Source organism: Alligator sinensis, unplaced genomic scaffold, assembly GCF_000455745.1.
Source record: "Alligator sinensis unplaced genomic scaffold, ASM45574v1 scaffold872_2, whole genome shotgun sequence".
Classification (NCBI taxonomy): domain Eukaryota; kingdom Metazoa; phylum Chordata; order Crocodylia; family Alligatoridae; genus Alligator; species Alligator sinensis.
This window is the reverse complement of record NW_005842132.1, coordinates 335,087-358,296: the sequence shown is the minus strand read 5'-3', so window position 1 is coordinate 358,296 and position 23,210 is coordinate 335,087. Positions and strand designations below refer to the sequence as shown.

Below are 23,210 nucleotides of genomic sequence, written 5' to 3'. Positions count from 1 at the left end.
ACCACTCTGAGTATCACAACGCAAGTTGTTTAAGGATACAGACTTAGATCACGCACAATGGTCAACCCAAAAGGAAGGACGCCAAAAACACTCGTCAACTTTTGACCTGCCCCCCTAAAATCCACAAACAAGGAAACCCCGGCAGACCTATCGTTTCAAACCATGGAACCCTAATGAAAGAAATATCAGGTTTCATTGAATCCATTTTAAAACTGCTCGTCACCCAAAAACTGTGTAGCATCCAAGACACAACAGACTTCCTGTGAAAACCCCAAAACATAGACCACCTTCCCAGCAATACCTTCCTAGCCACCATGGATGTCACTAGCTTATACACCAACATCCCACACCAGGATGGCATCCAAGCCTGCCTCACATATCTACAAGAACAAGATTACAACTCAGAGTACAGACCTCAGGATATCACTGAACTCATATACTTCATCCTCACACGCAACCACTTCAGTTTCAACAACCAACACTTCCTCCAGACCATGGGCACAGCTATGGGCACCAAAATGGCCCCATAATATGCCAAACTTTTTATGAAGAATTCCTGAAGAACTGCACCATCAAAAACTTACTGTACCTGAGATGCATCTTCATCATTTGGACCAAAACCCTGCAGTCTCTGACTGATTTCCACCAAAAATTCAACAATCATCACCCTTCCATCAGACTATTTCTTGACTACTCCAGCACCAACATCTTTTTAGATACACATGATCAATATCCAAGATGGTAAAATTCAAACCACCATATATATAAGAAACCCCTGGACCAACATATATACCTACACAGAACCAGCAGTCACCCTAAGCACACCTAAGAAGCTGTAATTTACAGCCAAGTTCTCCGCTACCACCACATTTGCACGGAGGAGAATACCCGTGACTGCCACCTCACATATCTCAAAAGGGCCTTCAGCCAACAAAGACACTCATCCAGAGAGACAGATCACACTTTTGAAAAAAGCCACCTGGATACCACATGAGGATTTGCTGCAGTATGAACAGAAAATCCCCACAAATCACACACCGTTAGTTATGACATATCACCCTTCCCTGGAACCTACATGGGAAATCCTCCAACAATTGAAAGCCATACTAAAAGAAGACCCAATTCTTAAAGAGATCTTTCCAAACCGCCCATCCTAGCCTTTACACAAGCACCAAACCTGGCTAACCTCATCACCAGAAGTAAACTCCCTCTGACCCAAGCCATACCCAATGGATCCAGACCATGCCAGGACAAGAAATGCAAAACCTGACAACGTATCTCTACCACCTCCACAATAACTCCACCCCACAACAGATCCATCACCATTCCTGGATCTTACAGCTGCACCTCCAGAAATGTAATACATCTCATCCAGTGCACCAAATGCCCTGATGGAAAATATGTAGGAGAGACCAAACAACAACTGTGCGCCAGAATGAATGCACACCGAACATCTATCAAAGACAAGAATACCCAACTACCTGTGGGGCACATTTCTCACAGGACAGCCGCTCCCTCTTCGATCTCTCAGTGTCAGACCTGAAAGGGAACTTCCAAAACACCTTTTGTAGATGAGCCTACGAACTTCACTTCATAAATCTACTGGATACAAAAAATCATGGACTCAATATAGACATTGGATTTATGACATATTACAACCTGCCTGACATGTGATTTACCAGGTACCTGCCAGACCTGACATTTTACACTTTTCTGTCTCCCCCCCACCCATTTTCTCCCCTCCCCTCCATTCCTTTTCTGCTCTTTGTCTTCCTAATTTCCAGCTATTTCCTTTTTCACAGACAGCCTCTTTTCTACCTTGAATCTCTATTACTGTAGAGTCTCCTTGACTCACCTTTTGCTTTTTTCCCCCCACTACCTTTTCCCCTGCTTTACCTTTTGTCTTCCTAATTTCTACCTATTGACATTCTCACTGACATCCTGTCACACTTTTAGCTTCTCTCATTCCTTGGAGTCTCAGACCAGCAGAGACGCCCTGTGCCTGAAGAAGGGTGACTGCACCTGAAAGCTCGCTAAGGCCTTTTTTCCAACTACTCAGTTGGTCTACTAAAATATATCACATCTGCTCAAAGAACCTCGCCTGACTTCTGCACCAAATGCTCTTCAAAGAAGAGGCCTCCAGAAAGACCAAGAACAACATGTTTTGGAAACCCCCAAATAAGTCATTCCACGGAGACATGATTTGTTCTAGACCAGTCAATTTACTCAGATTGCTCTACCAGTTTGTTACAGCCATGTAGCTTGTTGATTTTCATTTTCAGACATAACCTGTATTACATGACCTCCAGTGGTAAAGCCCTTTGAGACAGAGCCCAGTCCTCCCACTTTGACTGTATAACCCCTAGTACGACGGGGCCTCGATCCCAACTGGTGCTTTCAGCGGCTACAGCAATGAAAAGAACAAACGATGATAATGTGCTGATTCTCTGCAGCCAGCTACTGCAGGACTCCCCGATGGGTTTTGCTGGACATTGTTTGCCATTTAATTTTCCTTTTGGTGGTTTAGGCACAAATCTTCCAAAGGCAGAAATGTTAGTGGCTCCACTGGTACCAATAAGAGTGAATACTGAACTTTTTGACAAACCAAGCCCAACAGGTCTCAAGGTGGATGCCCAATATGAAAAAACATGGGTGATCGCGCAGAACTACTGGGCTCCCAGGCATCACAAAGGGCTGAGCGGCTCTGAAGCATTACGTTTTTGAGCAGAAAGGGCCACATCTCTAACAGTAGAAATTATCAATATGAATTACAGATCAAAGAACAAGACACTGGGCCCAAATCTGCAGACCCCTCTGCAAACCCGGTGACTTCAACTGGCATATGCAACTTGAGGTAGAATTTGGCTTGTTTAGCTTTAGAACATGCAAACCTATTTTTATCAGTCTGTAGCCCAGGGCCGGTAACGATATTAAAACTGTTTACTTCCTGCAGGGTATAAATGAAGAAATGGAAAATAAATGCTCAGCAACGTTGAAAGACATTCACCTGCACAGATGGTGGTTAGGTGCACAGCTGAAAACTGCAATGGTGCACCCCACCCCAAATGGCTTTCCATTCCCCTTCTTCCATCACTTTGCATGTGCAATTCTGGCATACCCCAGACCTTGCACATGAAGCTTAGTGCTTGAGGAAGACATATCTAGCTGCAAATGTGGAGGCTTCTTTAAATTAGACTTGCAAACCACCGCTGTGGACGTGCTAAGCAAATGCAGCATCTTAAAAATTGAGCTTGTGCTGGTTTATCCTCCGCCACGATCGAGGTTTATTTAGGCCTGGCTGAGACATGTCCTGTGTAGCCCTTTGTCATGGGATGAGATCACATCAAATTTTCAAAGAGATTCAATGGCATTGATAAAGGCAAAATGCAAATACAACAGAGGTAGAGAAAATGACATGAGACTTTTACAAGAGCACAGTAGTATGGAACGTCGCGCAAAACCTAGAAATATGTATATACACGTGGATACTCAGGTATTTCTATTCAGTTCTTTGCAATCCTCCTAGTAGTCCTCTTTTGTACCCTCATTACTGGGCCCTTGTACTATTATCATGGATTTGTATGGTGCTGGTATCTAGAGAACCTGGCAAAATAGAGACTTCATTGTGCCAATCTTCAGGTTAGTTCTGACTGCATAAATTACATGGGGGATGGGGGGCGGTATATAGGGCAATATTAAGGTTACAGGATTGGAACTCTTCTGCACAAATCCAGCCCTCCAGCCTGGAGACGACGGGGTCACCTGCCACTCCAAGCCGCATGGGGCTTAGGAGGTTCATGGGTCAAGAAAATGATTATAGGAGATAATGCTTAGCGGGGTCATGGGTGAAACATTGACATAGCAATAGCTGGTGGAATAACTTGGGGAAATCTCTGCAAGGAAGGTGGGGTAGGGCTAGCTGGGTGTTTGCCTGTGGGTATTTCCAATTAAGAGGTTGATCTAGCCTTGACTGTTAATGGAATTAAGTACAGCAGAGAGGGGAAAGGGCAGTGCTTTCATCTCACTCTTCTCTCTGGCTTGGTGTGAAACCTAACACAGACCTGATTTGTAAGGTACTTTCCACAATACTTCCCATCTGCACTTCTCCCTTCCCAGCCCTTTCCTTCCAGAAGACAAGTGAGCGTGTGCATGTGTGTTAGAAAATGGAGCGCTTGAGAAAAGAAGTGAAACACCAGCTATCTGAGTTCAGGAATAAAATGGACCCATTCGTTGTTAATGAACTGCTCTCACAAAGCCAAGCCCCAGCTGTGCTTCCATAGGCGGAGGAAGAGGCCCAGAGCAAATCCGTGCATGAATGCACATGTACATGTATGTTTGCATGTGGAGGAGCCTTGCTTTGCCTTCCCTGTGCATGCAAAACTCCTGCTGAGGGCACAAGCAACCGTGGTGGCAGAAGAACTGCAGGCTGGAGGCATTGCTTTACTGCTGTCTTGCATATGGCTGTTTGCTTCAGGATGTATATGGTGCTAGCCCACTAGCCTGCAACCAAAGCGATCTTGGCCTGGTCTGATTCTGCTTTATACCAGTGTCAGCCCCCAGAACAAACAAGGAAACCTGCCAGGCGAGCTCCCTTGATCTAAATTTGTGGCTTTGCCTGTGTGCACTGGGGGTTTGTGTCAGTCAGGCTACACTGGGCACTGTAGGCAATGCTAGAAGAGAGATGCTGCTAGCAGCGCTAATGCAGGGTTACACTCTCATCAGGCATGAGGGACCTCTCTCAGACCCTGGGGGGAAGAGACCTCCAGGGTCTGAGAGACAGGCATGGCAGCAAGCACTACATATGCTCTTAGTAGTGTAACTGGGGGGTGGGCTACGAGGGGGACAATTGCCCCGGGCACAGATTTAGAGAGCCAGACTAGTGCCACCCCCTGCCCTGGGGAGCCCATGAAGCTGTGTGAGGCTGCGGCAGCAACCCTGCAACCCGCTGCAACGGCTGCAACCCTGAGTCCCTGCTGGGTCAGGGCGTATCAATCCTGCTCCTAGCAGCAGCTGCCCAGTTCTTTGCGTCTCCAGGTGAATTAAAGCTTGCTCGGACCCCTCGACCCGGGCATCGAACAGCGACACCTCTACCTGCTCCTGCTCAGCTCCTGCCAAGCTTCCTGTTTCAGGGAGCAGGTTTCAGAGTGTCGGTAGTCGAGAAAACGGGGTGCAGAAGGCCAAGCCAGCAGCCTTCCTGTACCAGCTCTAACTTCTGCTCTCAAATAGGAAGTTGATAAACTTCACCCAGTTGCAAAAAAGCAAAATCAGATTTCAAAACCTTTTGGAACAGGGCTCCTAGCCTGCCCAGCCCTCCGCGACTTAACCCTCTTGTGAGGTGGCCTCTTCCCCGTTGCACCTGAGAGCTGGCAAGAGGCCGGGCTGAGCGACACCCGACACTGCGCCGCCTCGCTCAGATCTTTTGCGTTGTTGTGTGTTTTTTTTTCTGAGCCGTTGCTTATAGTCTCTCGTAACGTTGCTTTTATCTCGGGGCCTATCGCATGTCAAATCTGCTTTCATCGATAATCAGGTTGGGGGGTAGGAAAAACTGCTGTCTCAGTTAACGCACACAGAAGAAAAAGAAAAGAAAAGGAGCACGAAACTCAATGCTGCGTGAACCAACTGAATGGCACGGCTGGTCCGTCTCGGAGGGACATGCGCTTGGCTCCCGGCAGGGGGATCCAAAGCACGTGGGCAGCTCGGGTTCTAGCCCTCTCATCTCCCAGCTCTGAAACCCTGCTTCTGAGCTGCATGTCCCGAGCAATGCATCTCAAGAGGGAACCGTTTTAAGCCACTGTTGTTCCTCCCATATTTGGGGGCCTGCCCATATGCTGACAGAACTGAGAGCCACCTTAGGGCTTCCCTAAAGTCATGCTACCATAACAGCTTTCTATGCATCTCTCCAGCAGATCAGAAAGCCTGGATGCAGAATATTCGGGACATGCCTCCATGTGCTCAGCGTTGCTGAGGGGACATAGCCTCGAGCTATTACATGGCCTTACGCTACCAACTTCGCTTGCACCATGGGAATTTGACCATGAAGAGCTCTTCAAGAGTACAGAGGAGAGCCATGCACATGGTTAGAGGTCAAGAGAACAGGCCCTATGAGGAGAGGCTGAGGGATATGGGACTCTTCAGCCTGGAGAAGCGTAGGCTCAGGGGTGACTTGGTGGCAGCCTATAAGTATATAAGGGGGGTGCACCAGGATCTGGGAGAACGTCTGTTCACCAGGGCACCCCAAGGGAAAACAAGGTCTAATGGTCACAACCTGCTGGAAGACCGTTTTAGACTGGACATAAGGAAAAACTTCTTTACTGTCCGAGTCTCCAGAGTCTGGAACAGACTCCCCACAGAAGTGGAGCAAGCACCTACTCTGGATATGTTCAAGGAACACCTGGATGCTCACCTTGCTGGGCTCAGCTAACCCTAGCTGTCTTGGGGCTGGACCCGATGATCTCGTGAGGTCCCTTCCAGCCCTAACGACTATGAATCTGTGAACTCAGAAGTCAAAGATATGATAAGAGCCAATGGCTGGAAGTTGACACTAGACAAGCTTAGAATAGAAATAAGGGATACGTTATTAACAATGAGGGTCATTAACCAATGTAATGGCTGAACAATGGTAGTGGTAGATTTGCAACCCTGAACATTTTTTAAATCAAGACTGGCTGTTGTTCTACGAGCTTGGCTCTGGTGCAAACAGGAACGAATTCAGGGGGGTCTCATTGCCTGGGTTATGCAGCAGCTCAGGCTGGATGCTCACAATGGTCCTTTCTAGTCTTATAATCTACGAATCCACAAATTCCTTGACTGAGGAGCAATCTTTTTCATGTGACCAGTTTTTTTTATAGACTAAGGCTGGATCCTAGCTCAGAGCATGGGCCTCCATCCTTCCTGCTCCAGTGAAGTGAAGATAACACAACATCTGGGTCCAGATGAGAGATCTCAGGGTCTGTTCCAGGGAAGCACCAAAAAACTATTTGGCTGAGAATTTAGGGGAAACCAGTTCAGTCCCTCCTTATTGCCAGTGGAAGGTAGCCCACTGCAGACTATCCGGACTAGATGGGAGGGGATACTAGATCTCAACCTGGAAGTTTGTGTTTACTTGAATATAAACCAATTCCTTACCGTTGCCCTTAATCCCTTAATTTGAAGTATTTGTTGACTTTCCTGCTACATTAATTTAAAGTAGATGCCTACACGGTCAGATGGATTGCAGATTGGCTGAAGGGTCGCACTCAGAGGGTGGTGGTGGATGGATCTTATTCGACTTGGGGGGAGGTGGGTAGTGGAGTCCCTCAGGGCTCGGTCCTGGGCCCTGCGCTGTTCAATGTCTTCATCAGCGATCTTGATGTTGGGGTGGAGAGCAACCTGTTTAAATTCGCTGATGACACCAAAATTTGGGGGGAGGTGAGCACGCTAGCAGGGAGAGAGAGATTGCAGAAGGATCTGGATAGGTTACAGGGGTGGGCAGACAGGAACAGGATGCGTTTCAATACGGACAAGTGCAGGGTGCTGCACTTGGGTAGTAGGAACCAGCAGCACACTTATAAGATGGGGAGCTCCCTACTTGAGAGCACGGAGGCGGAAAGGGATCTTGGTGTCATTATTGACTCCAAGATGAACATGGGCCGACAATGCGAGGTCATGGTTGGCAGGGCTAACCGGACCTTGTCGTGCATCCACAGGTGCATCTCGAGTAGAGCCAGGGAGGTGATCCTCCCCCTCTATGCGACGCTGGTCAGGCCGCAGCTGGAGTATTGTGTCCAGTTCTGTGCGCCCCATTTCAGGAGGGATGTGGACAACATGGAGAGGGTCCAGAGGAGGGCCACCCGCATGATCCGGGGACAACAGGGCAGACCCTACAGTGAGAGACTGCGGGACTTGAACCTATTCAGCCTCCACAAGAGAAGGCTGAGGGGGGACCTGGTGACCGTCTATAAACTCACTAGGGGGAACCAGAAGGGTTTGGGGGAGACGCTGTTTCCCCTAGCCCCTACTGGCATAACAAGGAATAATGGGCACAAGTTGATGGAGAGGAGGTACAGATTGGACATCCGAAAAAACTACTTCACAGTCAGGGCGGCTAGGAGCTGGAACCAACTTCCAAGGGAGGTGGTGCTGGCCCCTACCCTGGGGATCTTTAAGAAGAGGCTGGATACTTACCTGGCTGGACTCATTTGAGTCCCGTTTTTGTTTTTAGGGTGAGTGGTTTTGTTTGTGTTTTTGGGTTGTTCTCCCGCCCTGGCGGGGGGGCGGGCTAGAAGATCTATTAGGTCCCTTCCGACCCTGAAACTATGAAACTATGAAAGTTTCAAGGAGAGGAAAAACTTCCCCCTTCCCTTTTTAGCTCAGTGCTTTGCAGCTGTTCCCCCTGCAGCAGGCCCATCCGATTTGACCCCCTCTGCTGGTGTCAGATCGGATGGGCCTGCTGCAGACACCTGTGATATAGGGTGCTGGAGCAGAGAAACGTTTGGGCTTGGCAGATAGCGAACACACGAGCTGCCAAACTAGAAGCCTGTACTGTGTATGATCCTGTCTCGGCCGGTGTTCTTCTTCAGAAATATCGGCAAGGAAACCCATTGTGAGCAATTATGGAATAACCACCCTCTAGGGACAGATACTTCCTGCCCTCAAGCAGTCAGTAGTTGGCAGGCAGCCTGATGCGTAAGGATGCAGAGCGCTTTTAACAATGCATGCACCGTGGCGCTGCAAAAGCAGCCTTTGCCTGTACCCGCAGGCCAGCTTTCCCTCCTGCCTGCAATTCCTGCTAGTGACCATTGGTCCAGGGTAGAGAGCAATGCATGGAAGCTGATGCTTCCTCAGTGCAGCTGTGGACATGCATCACAAGTGTACTGATTGCCACCCCCCTGCACCTCCTTAATCCCCACTGCCTTGACAGTGGCCTGCTGTGCTTCCCCTCCACCTGTGATGTAATCTGCAAAAGGCCTCTCTGCTTGAGGTCCCTACCGTCTGACTTTCCACTCCCGGCAGAATCTGGGCAGCTAACTTCCCCCCTGCGCCCTCTCTGCTGGCTGTGGTTTTCCTGGCACCCTTGCACGCGCAGCGTGACCCAGAACCTGGCCTACTGTCTTTAGGTGAACAGGTGCTCCCCCCCTTGTTTCTCCCTGCTCTGCCTCTTGTATCTTGCTATGATTAAATCGAACCTGTTTAACCGCCACAGCCAGATGGGGGGACCTGGCTCACTTGCTATGGAAAGGAAACAAAAAATGAGATTGCGAGTGGTGACAGTTGTTTGCAGGTGAAGTGCGACCTGCAGCGCTTCGCATGGCCTGAAGCCACAGGCTCTCTGCAGGGGCCGTGGGAACTCTGTACTGTCACAGCAGACAGAGCCTGGGAGCCCCCAGACCTGTTAGGAGTCTGCCACTCAGCACAGACACTGGGCTATGGGTAGGGAACCTGATTTGGATGTACCCTTTACCCAGCTTTTGAAGGGACACCCAGTCCTGAATACTGAATCCCAAAACAGACCCTGTTATGTGTCCGGCCCAGAAGCCACCTGCACCCTACCTGACTCCAGCACAGACCCCATTATTCTCAACCCCTCTCCTCTTTTGATGCCGATGAAGATCCAGTTATCCTCAGCCTGAGGGATTCTCTTCCACAATGGTAGCACAGCCCCATAACAGCCTTAGGGACTCTTCTCCTTGCCTGATCCCTTAGTCTCAGCCTAAGGGACCCCTTTCTCTCATCTGATCCTGGCACAGACCCCATTATTCCCAGCCCTTCTCCTCATTTGATGCCAATGAAGTTCCAGTTATTCCCAGCCTAAGGGATTCTCCCCCATAACTGTAGCACAGTCTCATAGTTTCATAGTTTTTAGGGGCTGGAAGGGACCTTGCAGATCATCGGGTCCAGCCCCCCTGCACTTGGGCAGGAAAGACTGCTGGGATCAGATGACCCCAGCAAGATGGGCATCAAGATGCTTTTTGAAGATCCAGCTTTTTGAAGATTGCTCCTTCTTGCCTGACCCCTCAGTCTCAACCTGGGGGACTCCTGTCTCTCATCTGACCCTGGCACAGGTCCTGTTATCTTCCACAGCCCCAGGGAACCCTCTGCTGGTGTCAGCCAAGGGAGACACTACTGCGTCCAGTCTGAGGAAGCCCCTCACAGCCAGGCTCCAGCACAAATGCAGAGCCCCATCTTTGAGTAGCACCAGCTCTTGCTCGCGGGGGTCTGCCTGCACCGTAGGAGGCGTTCCACGCTCCCCATCTCATCCTATCCCAGTGCTGCTAGCTTCTACCTACATATCTTTTTACCTTATTTTAACTGTTTTAAATTCTCCCTTAGCATGACCATGTGATTTCCCAGAACTGTGGCCAGCCCGGCCCCTCCCAGTGGAGTCCCCAGGACACCAAGGACAAGTGTCTGTGTGCGGGGAGTGGTTGGGTCAGTCACCTGACCAGGCCCAGGACTGTTGCTAAATCTGCTGGAGCGAGTTAACAGGGGTTAAAGAGACCTTGAGAGGAAGAAACAGAGACATAAGGGAGGAGGGGAGGGACGGAGGAAGGAAAGGAGATTATATCCGTCACCATCCCCAGAGCTGGGAGGGCGAACAGACAGAGCGAGCAGTGAAGCCTATCATTGTCTCCCAGCTGGTGCAGATCCCCAGAGACAGGCTGTGGGTCGCAGCTTGCTTGGAGCAGAGCTGCTTGTCAGTGTGAGGCTTTATCGGTTGCTATTTCTCTCTCTTTTTACTGTCCATTTCCAAAAAGGGTGGGAGATGGGCTACACAGAATCAGCAGCATATCCTGAACAGCTGCCACCGGCCCCTATCTCTGCCCGTCTGTTTGTGTCGCTCCATCTTTCTGCTGTTTCTGAAGTCCCGCTAATAGCAAAAACCCGGCCTGCCTGGCTAGTAAGTGCAAAAGGGTCTGAGGCATGACGTTAAACCCTGAGTTTGGAACGATCCCAGGTTTCAGAGTGGACTGGATGCAGGTTTCCCTGTAGACCCTTAAATGACTCAAGGGTCTTACTTCAAGAGGCTTTGGATTAGGCAGTGAATGAGGATGACTGAGAAAAAATGGCCCTGAATAATTCTGGGATAAAAGGATGCTGTTTCATGTCTTGGACTTTTTTCATGCTATGTCCTTGAGGCTGAAGCCTCCTTTTCCCCTTGCGGGGTGTGTGTGAGGTAGGGAGTGGGTAAGGAGCAGGTCTGTTAAAACCCAGGTCTGTTCATGGAGAACTGTGAGGAAACTATTACTGAAATGAAGGGAAACTTGGACTTCAAGAGGAGGTTAGATTAGCATTGGACAGGGATGATTTAGGAGCAGCATCCCTGCATTACAGCACTCATGCAGGAGGCTGAGGTCCCTTCCAGTCTAGGATTCCTCCTTGTCCCAGGACCAAGGGGTTTTTCCAAGGTCATTGGTAGGCAGTGGGAAAAGACTGTGACGGACAGACCACCGTGGCTGAATGAGACACGGCCTCTTTTTGAAGCCAAACAAGGAATCACCTTTCTGGTCTGTAAATGCCACATGTAACAACTACCCATGAAAATTAACTCTCAGCATCATAAGAGGGACCTTCTTTGGCTTCTCTGAGTGACTTGGGGACCTGGTTACACACCACTGACACTCTGTTCCCTTCCAGCTAGCTTGAGAGCTCTGCTCTGGTCCCTGTCCGGAGAAGAGGATTCAAGGCCTCTTTATTCTCTCCTTCATATGGCTCCTGTGAGCTATACATGCTGTCCATTGTGTCTCATGTCTGGCTCCTGCTCTGGTCCTGACCCAAACATCTGCCACTAACGCAGGCAATCAGCCAGTTCAAATGTCTCTCCAAGATGTTTAATAAGCAGAGGCCTTCCCCCCCATGAATCAAGGTCAAAGCCACAAAGGTATTTAGGCATTTAGAAGTCTGACTTCTATTTAAGTAGGCACTCGCTGTAACATGGAGGGCACTTCACAGACAGCTACATATTGATTTTCAGAGGATCTGTTCAACCAACTCTTCCACTGAAATCAATGAAGTCTGTTGGAGATCAGCCTCCGGGAAGCAAGGCGCTAAAGGAACAGTATTCATGCTCAAGTGACTTTTGAACACCCTGCATTAGGTTTTCTCATTGGGAGTCTCCTTCCTCCGTGAAGATCCTCTCCTGATTTGAATGCATAAAGTACAGTTGTCCTTTTTTGGGACCTTTCACCATTTGGTACCTCACTGGTGAAAATTCAGATTGCACCCAAGGGTGGGGAGCTGGATTTGATCATCTAAGAATTAGCCCAACCCTTAGGCCTAAAGCCAATATGCTCATGTTTAGAACTGTTGATGAGTTCATGGCATTGTGAGACTTTATATCTTGCCTCTGCCTTTCCAGCCTGCAGCTGGGAAAAACCAGACAGCTGCTAGAAACATCAGTGCTGGTCTGCACATGCAATAAAACTAAGCTTTTTTTCACTCATAGTTTTCAGCGGCCTTCACACATTGCATGGATCAGGAAAAACAGAAGTGTAGATAGATGAAGTGACTCACCCAAGCCCACTACACATGGTCAGTGGCAGAGGCAGGAACAGCACCCAGCTCTGCTCATCCCCATGCCAATTTTCTGAACCCTTTGAGGTTCACCCACCTGCACTAAAAGCATCTCCAATAGCTAATAAAATCTCTGGATTCAAGTTGTGAGAGGCTTGCTCCCATGTGGGACTGAAAGCACATGGTCTTGCAGTCCAGTTTACTGATGCAGCACGCAGTCTGCCAGCAGTCTGGGGCTTAAATGGTGCCCTCAATGATCAGCCTTCAAGCCCTTCATCAGAGGAGGTTTTCCCACTAGCTGACTAGCATGCTTCTAAGTTACAGAAAGGTCTGGCTTGAAGTACCAGCCAGTCTAGACCACACACAGCACATCCCAGAGGCTGCTGGGGGAATTATTTATGCTGCTCCAGTCCTGCTAATTTGACAGTTCTTACACGGGAATAGCAGACAGTTGTGCTCTGCTCAGGTAGAGCGCTCTAAATCTCTTCCCCAAATCAGGTCCCCCGCAGCCTGCACCTAGCTAAATTTCCCGGGGATGCTCAGGCTGGAGAAGCAGGATTCCCTCCCCCACCCGACACCCTGCTAAGGCAACACCCGCCATGTGGTTTCCTGAAGATAATTTAGATGCTTGTCAAAGGCAGCGGCAAGAAACCCTAATGTGGTAAAGTGCTGAGAGATAAGTGGCCGTTTCTGTCAGAGCACCGTCGACGCTGGGCCTCAGGAGGAAGACTGTCACCGTACAGGGCCAGCAACACCTTGCTCTTTGCAAAGCGATCAAAGGCACATTCTGAGCACCACTGTGGCTCAGGCTCTGAAGCAGATATGGCTTCCTCTGGCAAGCTGCTAGCCACAGAAGGAGGGGCACAACTGGCACAGGCATGAAAGGAGGCAGGCATCATCCTGTCCTCCTGTGAGCCCTGCTTCCAGGTTTATCAGGGAGAGGATGCCCACCTTGTGCTGCAGCACTTTCACCGGTGGTCCGAAGGCACGGTCCTCTTTAGTGACTCAAGTGGGCACTGGGGTAGCAGTGGATGATTTGGGGTTCAGTTCAGCAAACACAGAGTTAATTCAGTTGCATTTGCCACTTCATGCTCAAGAAAATGCCACAATGGTGGATCCTGAATTTGGGAGGGTTTGGATCTAGAGGCAGGGTGAGACAGTCCCCCCCACCAGCATTGCTACAAAGGGGTCACTGCATGACCCTGCAGCTGACTAGCTTCAGCACTGATGGCATTAGCCCTGGTGCTGAGGCTTGTGGTGCAGACACATTTCTGGTCATGGTGCATTAGGAAGAGAGACCTGGGGGGACAAATCAGGTGAGCCTTGTGCCTAGGAGCTCCTAGCTCGGGGGGGTGGGGGTAGCAGGAGGGGTAAAATTCTGATTACAGCAGCCAATTTGCAGTAAAGAGGTGAAAGCATTTGGGTGTCTGAACCCAGATGTCTCCTCTGCCTCTAAATGCTGGGTCCAGGAGCTGTTAGCAGAGCATGTCCTTGAGCCCAGCTTCCTCTTTCATGTTATTGCTGCTTGTGTGGGAAGTGAAGTCTGTGTTAACTGCTGAGAGGATGAGGATGGGGATCTTTGCCAGCTGGGGGTATGTGGAGACTTGGGGGGGCTGGCAGTGCACCCCAGATCAGGTGTCTGGATCACTACTATGGAGGCCATGGCTGGAGCACGATGAGAAATACACCAGAAATGACTTAATTGTGTCATCTGCTCCATTATTATAAAGCAGCAGCACACTCAGTACTGTATAGGACGCAACATGCAGAGAGTTGCTGTTACCCTGAAGGAGCTCAAAAGTTGATTTTCTATGGTCCATGCATCCTGGGGGCAGTGCAGGCCTGTTCTAAGCAGTCTGTTCTTTAAGGCTTTTTCTAGTCTTGTTTTAAATGCCCCAGGCGATGGTATTTGCCATCAGCTATTGACATGGCAAAAGAAAGCCTTGGTCAAAAGACTAGTGACACTTCACTCTTGGCTATGTGTTCTGTGCTGTATCTCCCATTCCGCTGGAATCCCCGTGAGATGTTCTGGTTACAAGGTACCTGGTATAACTTTGCCTTATATTTGACTTTTGAAGGCACAAATGTATAAACTGTGAGGATGCTCAGACCGGTGGGTAAAACATTCTGCAGCAGTGAAATGCCTGAGCCTTCTGGCAAGATGACCTGGAGGGACGCTGCCCAAGACAGGGGTGAAAGGTAGAATGACAGAAAATTAGGGTTGGAAGGACCTCAGGGGGTCACATCTAGTCCAACCTCCTGCTCAAAGTAGGATCAACCCCAACTAGATCATTCTAGACAGGGCTTTGTTAAGCCGCATCTTAAAAACCTTCAAGGATGAAGAGTCCACAACCTCTCTGTGTAGCCTGTTGTAGTGTTTTATGACACTCCTAGTCAGAAAGTTCTTCCTAATATTTAACCTAAACTTCCCTTGCTGCAACTTGACCCCATTGCTCCTTGTTCTGTCATCTGCCCCCACTGAGAACAGTCCAGCTCCATCCTCTTTGGAAATACCCATCAGGGAGTTGAAGCCTGCTATTAAATCTCCTCTTAGTCTTCTCTTGAGAGATAGGAAGAGGACAGGGAGGGTGAAGATCAGAAATATTCTTTAATGGGGCATTAACTGCAAATTATTTTCCAACTGAAGGGCAAGACAGAATGGAGATCCATGCTTCCCCATACCAGTGTGAAGAATGTGATGGGTGGACCCTTTTTGCCACTAGCATCACCCAGGTCTCTCTAAGATGTATTCTCCCAGAAGATCCAAAACACCACCTCCCTTTGCCTTTTCAGGAAGAAAAACCTTGGTCTTACCAGTGACCATATGCTTTCTTTCCCAGGATAGCTGATCTTATTAACCTTCAGACCCCAGAGTTGCAAGCAGATGAAGAGAGAGAACTGAACAGAACAGAACAAAAATCTCACTGAGTCACTGATGAGGCAGGGCCAGCTGACCAGTGATCTGTAATAGTTCTCGGCAGCAAAACGCAGGGTGGCCTGTAGCTGTGGGTCTGCATGCCTGGTTGATTAGACATGGCACTGTGAGTCAAACTCGGAACCACGTGCCTTTGACAGAATAGACATGAAGTGCTTCTAACCTGGTGTTAGAATCAAAAAGGTCCCACAAATAGAAATATCCTCAGAACCATTTTCAGCTGGACAGATGTTCCCTGAATGTCCGATTTGGGCGTATGCATGGCTTGGATTTTACGAGGGGTCGTGTGTGAATGGAATGAAACAGTTAAGAAACCCTGGAGCTCTGTTGCCTCAGCAGCAAATAAGGGGGAGGCCAGGGCTGAGCCCAGGATGGAGAACTAGGACAAGAAGAGTTCAAGTCCTAGTGCTGACACTGATTGCCTCTACGATCTTGGGAAAGTCACTTAACTTCCCTGTCTTGGTTTTTCATCTGAAAGACGAATACCTACCTCACCATAGCCTCCTACATAACACAGGCCATAAAACCTCACCCAGCCATTCCTGCCTCCAGTCCAGACACTTGTGGTTGAACCTGAGCAGAACCTTTTAGAAAGATACTTCATTTTTGCTCCGTGAGATGAAGAACTGACTGGCCCTATGGGAAGCTGTTCCCATGGTTAGTTATGTTCCCTGTTAAAAATGTGCATCTTTCCAGTTTAGACTTTGCTGACCTACACTTCCAGCAATTGGATCCTGTTACGCTGTGGTCTGCAAGATTAAACAGCCCTCTAATACCAGATACCTTCTCTATGGGTAGTTATTTACAGAATTGCAATTAAGTTGCCTCAATCTTGGATAAGCTTGAGAGAGCGAACTCCTTCATGCATTCATTGTAAAGCGGTGTTACCTAGATCACAGCCCATTCTTAAAGCTCTTCTCTGGATTGCCTATACTTTGTCCATGTCTTTTTAAAAGGGAATTGGACACCAGAATTGGACATCATATGGCAGGAATAGTCTCACCAATGTGAACTAGGCTGTTATCACCTCCCTATTCCTGCTTGGTATTTCGTTGTTGCTCTATTAAATATCATCTTAGCCCTTTTTGCCAGGGCATCACACTGGGACTGCATCTTCAGGGGGATAGTAAACCCAATCAAGCTATTAGTGAAGATAGCAGTTTAACAGGTTTAAACAGGCAGTTACTTACATGAATAATGATGGCATCCAGAGTTACACTATTCTAAAAATATTGACTATATGGCTATCCAGGGCATAAACCACCCACCAACGGGCAGCATGAGAAGGAAAACGTCTTTTGTGCAGGTTATTCCATCAGCACACGCTGAATGTTGAATACCGGCGACTTTTCCAGCAGCAAGATACAGACAGGACTAGATAATCCCTGGTCTGATCCTGTCTGGAAACTCCTGCATTTGTTTAAAAAAAAAAAAATCTCCTGCTTTTCAGTAGCTAATGGCTGGAGAATGATTTTTTTTCTGGGTTTTTAAGTCTGGAGAGTTATTCTTTGCCTGTGTAACACCTCAGAAGACATCTGAAAGTCAACTATCCTGGTAACAATCTGCCCTCTAGTGACAAAAGATCTCGACCTTTTGTTTCGGTGGTAGGTTTTTTGGTAAGGAGAGAGGAAACTGAGAGGGGCAGCAGAGATAAATTTAACCTGCCTCATCCAGATGCTGCAGAAATAAAAGGAAACCTGTCTGGTCAAAGCGAGCTTAATACGCTGCGCTCACATGGGTCAAAACAAAAGGAAAGAAAGGAAGGACTTTAAGAAAGTGGTGCTTCAAGGAGAGCAGAACATGCTGCATGCGATGCACAAAGCTGGTTCGAAACCCACAGGCAGCTCTAGGGCCTGGACGGTAGCGCTCTGTTGGCGGGATCTGGCTTGCAGGGCATATCTTGGACATCCCTGGCCTAAAGCATGTATTCTATACAGGTATTTGGTCTTGATGTGTCTGGTTAAAATGTGCTCAGCAGATCTCAGGGAGACTAAACACTATGTGCTACAAAGAAAGGCTAAATACCCACGGTCCTTGCTAGTTTGAACAAGGGACAATTTCCTTCCTGATCCCAGATCTGGCAATTGATTTGACCCTGAATAGGCCCCATCCACAACTATCTGTAAGGTTTTTAAGTACTGGAAGAAGTACCAATGCAACCCAGCCATGTTTCCACACTGAGCTGGAGCCAATGTCCACAGCTTCAGGGGAAGATGGGAGAAAATGCAGAATTCAAATGAAGCATTCGTAGCAGGGGAAAAAAAACGTTGCTAGCCATGAAGCTTGGAACCACTGGAGATCTCCTCAATAGGATCAATTTTCCTTTAAACACGTTTCTGGGGATAGCAGGTACTCAAGTCTGCTCATCACGTGCCCTGTTCACTACCCCAGGAACACCCTGACTCTGGCATGCTATCCCTTCCTGTGGGCAAAGCTGGAGTAACCTGCTCATCTGGAAAGTCTCTCCCTGTCCCCCATCTCATGCCATGAAGCAGGAATTAGCTTTGCTTCTCACCGTACTATTGGAAGGATAGTTGTACCTATAACTGTAATTGTCTACTAATCTCCATAACACTGGCTATCTGCAGGCAAGACGTGGGCAACCCACCCATGACACACAGCTTGGCACATTCTTCCCAGGGCTCCTTAGCCAGTAGCAACTCTCAACAGCCTCTAGCACTCGTATAGCACTTTTCATAGGTGGATCTCAAAGCACTTTACAAACAAGGTCAGTAGCACTGTGCCCATTTTACAGATGTGGAAACTGAGGTATGGAGCAGTGAAATGACTTGTTCAAGGTCACCTGGCAGGCCAGTGACAGAGCTAGGACCAGAATCTAGGTTTCCCAAGTCCTAAGCCATTGTTCTGCCTTCTGTCCTCCTTTCACATCTGTTTTCAGGATTTCCCTGCTCTCTGAACTCATGCCAAGGAAAACTACTGTGATATTAAAAAATAACATACAGGCCTCATTTCAGCAAGGCCTGTTTCCTGAATCCAGACTGGAAAGTAACTTGGGAAAAGAATGCCAGCCTACAGACAGAGAATAGAGCAACAGCCTTCATACCCGGTAGGTTGGTATCACCTGGGAAATGCCAAGTTCTTTGCCCAAGAGTTCCTCCTAGTGAAAAAACAAAGTATTGCAGCACGGGAAGTGAAGAGGCACAGCAAGGCGGGGGAACCCTTGCACTGGAGAGTGAAACCTCCTGGAGCGGGGCATCCAAGGGACAGGACATGCCGTCAGCACGAGGAGCAGGGACCCTGCACTTCAACTGCTGCTTAAAGAGGGCAGCTTGCAGCAGCCCCCGCTGCATGGAAGGAGCACAAGAAAGGAGACTGTGTGCTTTGGGGTGCCTGGGAGAATTGTAGGTGCCTGTCTAGATGAGTGGATGCGTGTGCAAGATGGTTAGTATGTCAGAGCGGTGGTGCTAGTTCGAACTTATGCTCTTATGTAACTGTGTGTGCAGGGACACAGCAGCGGGTGCGTGTTTTGGCTTTATCAGTGTCCTTGCAGCTGGTGTTGGCAGCTGAAGAAGGAGGGTGGGGTTTGGAGACAGCCCCTAGAGTATTACCATGAGCTGATAACGTTGGCACAGGTCCCTAGGTAAGCATCTGGTTACAGTGCCCAGCCTCCTGCTCTCTCCCCCCTTACTGGTCAGAATTTCAGGGGCATGGCAGCTGGAGGGAGCTGCAAGCCCTGTCCTCTTGGCAGGCAAGAGAGGTCATCAAGGTAAAAAAGGCCAGAAGTGTCAAGGAAAACACACAGGCCAGGAGCATGCAGCTCAGCTTCTGGGTTCTGCAAACATTCAGTGGAGAGAAAGCCGACCTGCCAAAATCAAGTGTGAGCCGCCCATTAGCTTACTTGGCATGGCACGGTGGTTCAGCAAGAGTTGGCACAGTGCATCTAGGCCAAGGTTTGAGTCTGGAGAGCCAGGTGGAGCACCAAGAACAGCTGGGTATTTTCCTAGACACAGATCTTTGTAATGCTCCCACTGATGCAGACCCACTCACACTGTGCATCTTGGTAGGAATCCATTCTACGCAGACCTGTGGTTATCACCGTAAGACAGGCAGTATGTCTAGTGATGTGACTAAGGAGTGAGAGTCAGGACTCCTGGCTCCTAATGCAGACGGAGAGAGAGTGTGTAGTTACGTCATGAAGTGCCAGGAATCCCCAATTCTCTTGAGCCTTGTTAACTGTTGGCTGTTTTACTTGATGCTTGAAAACTGCTTTGTGAGTCTCTGATGCACGGATCATTTGGCATGTGTATTAAGTGTCAGCTTCTGTTACTTTTAAGGCATTCTTTCAAGGTAGTAATGGAGTTGCCACTTCATTTTTTTTTTTTAATTACACAAGGGATTCTAGGTGGATCCATGTAGATGGGGTCAAGATAGTCTCCTTTTTTTTTTGTCTTTTGCCAAGCAAATGTTTCCGTACCAGTAACAAAAGCAGGGCAATGATTTGGAACAGTTATTCATAACTGATTTCCCTTCTGAACTCTCCAAACCAGGACACAGGACCAGATCCAGCAAAGGACTCAAGCACCTGAAAGTTCAGTGCCACAAAGCCCAAAACCGGAACTCATCTAGTCTTGTGTGAGGTGTCAAGGCTCCTGATACAGAGAGTTGGGCAGCTGGGAATGGATCTAAATTAGTCTGCAGGCTTAGAGGGAGGAGGCTAGGGGGGCATCTGAAACATCACCCTGCCCTGTCTGCAGCTGAGGTGCCTTTCTCAGGAACTGCAGGAAGGCACTTCCATCCTCCTGGGATCTGCTGCCTGAAATCCTCCCCTGAGCCTTCTCAGGACTGTCTGTGTCTCTTACACCAAGCAGTCATTGGTGAAAGGCATGGGCTGTCTTGAGCACTGGGGCTGGGATCCAGGTCTCCCCCCTCCCAAATGAGTGTCCAAACCACTACACTCCCTTTGTGCACTCTCTTCCTGGCCCAAGGAATCAGGAATTCTTGTTCGCACAGTGACACAGCTGGAATAGAGGGGTGGGTGACATCCCCCACCCCTGACTCTTACTATGTCTTAGCCTGGTGGTTAGGGCAGGCTTCTAGGTAACAGGTTTGAGCATAGCCAGGCCGAGGAGGGAGCCCTGCTATCCCACTTCCTGGACAAGACTCTAACCACTAAGATAATATTTAAAGGAGGGAAGCACTGCTGCTTCAGGACATGGAGGTGGAGGAATGCCTGGTTTTTGGGTTTCAATCAGCTTAGGAGGGAGCTAGGTGTCAAGCTGCTCAGACTTGGGCAGCAATAGCCTCTCCAATCACAAATGAAAAGTGCAAGTGGAGGTGACGAGGCAGCTGAGCACGGCTGTCTGGATTGCAAGCTTGGACCTGGGCTCACCAATTCTGCCCAAGTCTCGCTTTAGTCACCGAGGTGTCCAACAGAATCTATTACTCAGCTCCGTCCCTATGCTTCTTCACAAGCACCGCAGCACGGCTGAGCTTTGAGTCACAGGACTGCTCAAGCCCTACATTGGCTGGAACTACCTCTGAAATATTAGATATTGCAGACAGTTCAAAGCAAGGCATCAGACTGGAGGAAACCAGTGCTCTGGTCAGACATTGTGATTCCTATAGCCTTATCAAATAAAATAAACAGCAATAGCAATAATAATGGCACCTACATCATCTCTTTCATACGAGTGTAACTTATACCCATTGTGAGGTTAGATCATGGTATCCAGTGTATAAAACAGGAAGCTGAGGCACAGGGAACATTGCCAATAATTCACTCGGTGATGTCAGGTAGAGCCAAAATAAGACCTAGTAGACATGCATAGGGCTCCTTGCTTTAACCACAACAGCACACTCCCATGCTGTGCTCCTATCTGCTTCTCCTTTGCAAGCACTCCCTATTGCCTGGGAAGTTTGAGGTTCTGGTCCTGACCCTACAAGCTGGCTGGCTTTTGGCATCAACTAAGTGCTACCATTGTTCAGTACTTTGATCTCTTGCTGGGTGCTCACATGCCCACTTAGCCTTTACTGCTTCTGCTGGTCCACAGTCATGTAGCCCATTCAGTCCTGCCCTGAGCCTCATAAGAGAGAAACTCTAGGCTGATAAAAAATAAGACACACAGTGAGTTAATTTGTGGTACCCATGAGATGCGCCGTTCTTTCACTGGAGATTCACATGTGCCATATTACAAGTAGGTGCTAGCTATGTCATGTGATAGGTGGATAATGAGTACACTAAGCTACTGGCATGGATTCTGATAGGCTATGCTGACACCTGATGTGACAGCTACGTACCAAGGTGTACGTATGAACTCAGGTATGCAGAGCTACTGGAAGAAAGGAAGAAGCCATGTTTCCTTGTGGTTTGAGATTCGGCTTCTGCTCTTAGATGTTTTTGGTTAAACCTGACCCATTGCTTAGCTATGAGCAATAGCAGTGTGCTGGGCGTTTTTTTTTTGTTGACCCAGACCAGCTAAAGCTCTCACTCCAATTTCCACTCAATCGCACTGGGTCAGGGTCATGACAAGAGTTCACCAGCAGAACCCATCCTAAGCTACCAGTTTCAAGTGCCGTCTCAAGCCCGCGTTCACAGCCCCCTGCAATCTACTCATAAGGATGCAGATTTTCAGACATGCCGAGGTCCCACAACTCCAGGAGGAAGCTGCAGGGGCTCTGAAAAAAATCAGACCCCGTGTCTTTGGCAAGACAACAGACATCTCACGTTAGCCAGCTAACGGACAGAAAACCTGTCACGCCTTTGCTCCAGCGCTTCTGGAGCAGACGTGCACACCTGCCTTTGGTGGAGAAATTACTGCGCCACTGCTCTGCCCGTCCTGTCACTATTTGCACAAGGGAATTCACACACACACACAGCAAACTCTGCAGCGATATCCATCTTTAACAAGCAATCCGATTGTAAGTACCCACTTCACAGTATCTCCAGGTTTTTCAGTATAATTGCATTCAACCTGCCTTTCTCCAATCAAGTTTTGCTGGTTGCCTAAGCTGACATGAGATCTCTCTCTCTCGCTCACTCCGTTTCAAAGTATGCTTTTACAGTGATAAAGCGACCACATTAGCCTCCTACCTTTCTTGATGATCAACAAATTGACTTCTCCGGATGTTTTTCCTGTGAGCAATCCCAGCTTTCTCCTACTCCACCCCCTTCTTTTTCCGTATGTTACTACTTGCGCTGCCATTGCTGCCCTAGCCAGAGCCGTGTGGAAGCTGCGTTACGATCTGAAAGTGAGATCAGGACCTTTAATTTCCAGCGTGGCAGCTGTTGTTTACATTCTTTTGTTGTTTCTTTTTTTTTTTTTTTAAAACCACACTTATTGGTCTCTGTGATGCTCTCGCTCTCCCACACATGTACTTTAACAGGAAACAAGGGGTGGGCGCTGCAGGAGGGGGGGTTTCCTGTTCTATAGCTTCTGAGACACGTAACTGACTTTCTGATGTTTGCCAAAATTGAGATCAAAAGATGTGAACCCCTGAGAGAAGGGAAATTAAACTCCATTAAAAGCACACTGCTTACTAAGAGACAAAATCTGAGACGTTCCCCTCGTTAGATAAGCCCTAACAAGTGAGTTAGACTCTTCACGTGAGATTAAGAGGCATCCTTTGTAGATGCAAACTTTTTTCCTGTTGGGGGACAAACTCATCAGCACCGTCTTTTAGCTGAGACAGAGATCCTGACCAGCCACAGCTATCAGAGATCCCGTGATGCTTCTTATTACAGCAAGGACATCATGTCCGAATCCTTACAACAAGGACGTCACGCCCGAATCAACGCTACCAACGGGAGGTCATGCCCGAACCAACA

General features: G+C 48.5%; 1 protein-coding gene across 1 annotated transcript in view; it reads right to left on the bottom strand.

The window, feature by feature from the left end:
• Positions 1 to 23,005, bottom strand: part of CCND3 (cyclin D3) — a 65,022-nt gene extending 42,017 nt beyond the window's left edge. The window contains exon 1 of the mRNA XM_006025043.3: positions 22,476 to 23,005. The gene's annotated coding sequence lies outside the window, so the exon portion shown is untranslated. The remainder of the gene's footprint in view (positions 1 to 22,475) is intronic.
• Between the last annotated feature and the right edge of the window lie 205 nt (positions 23,006 to 23,210).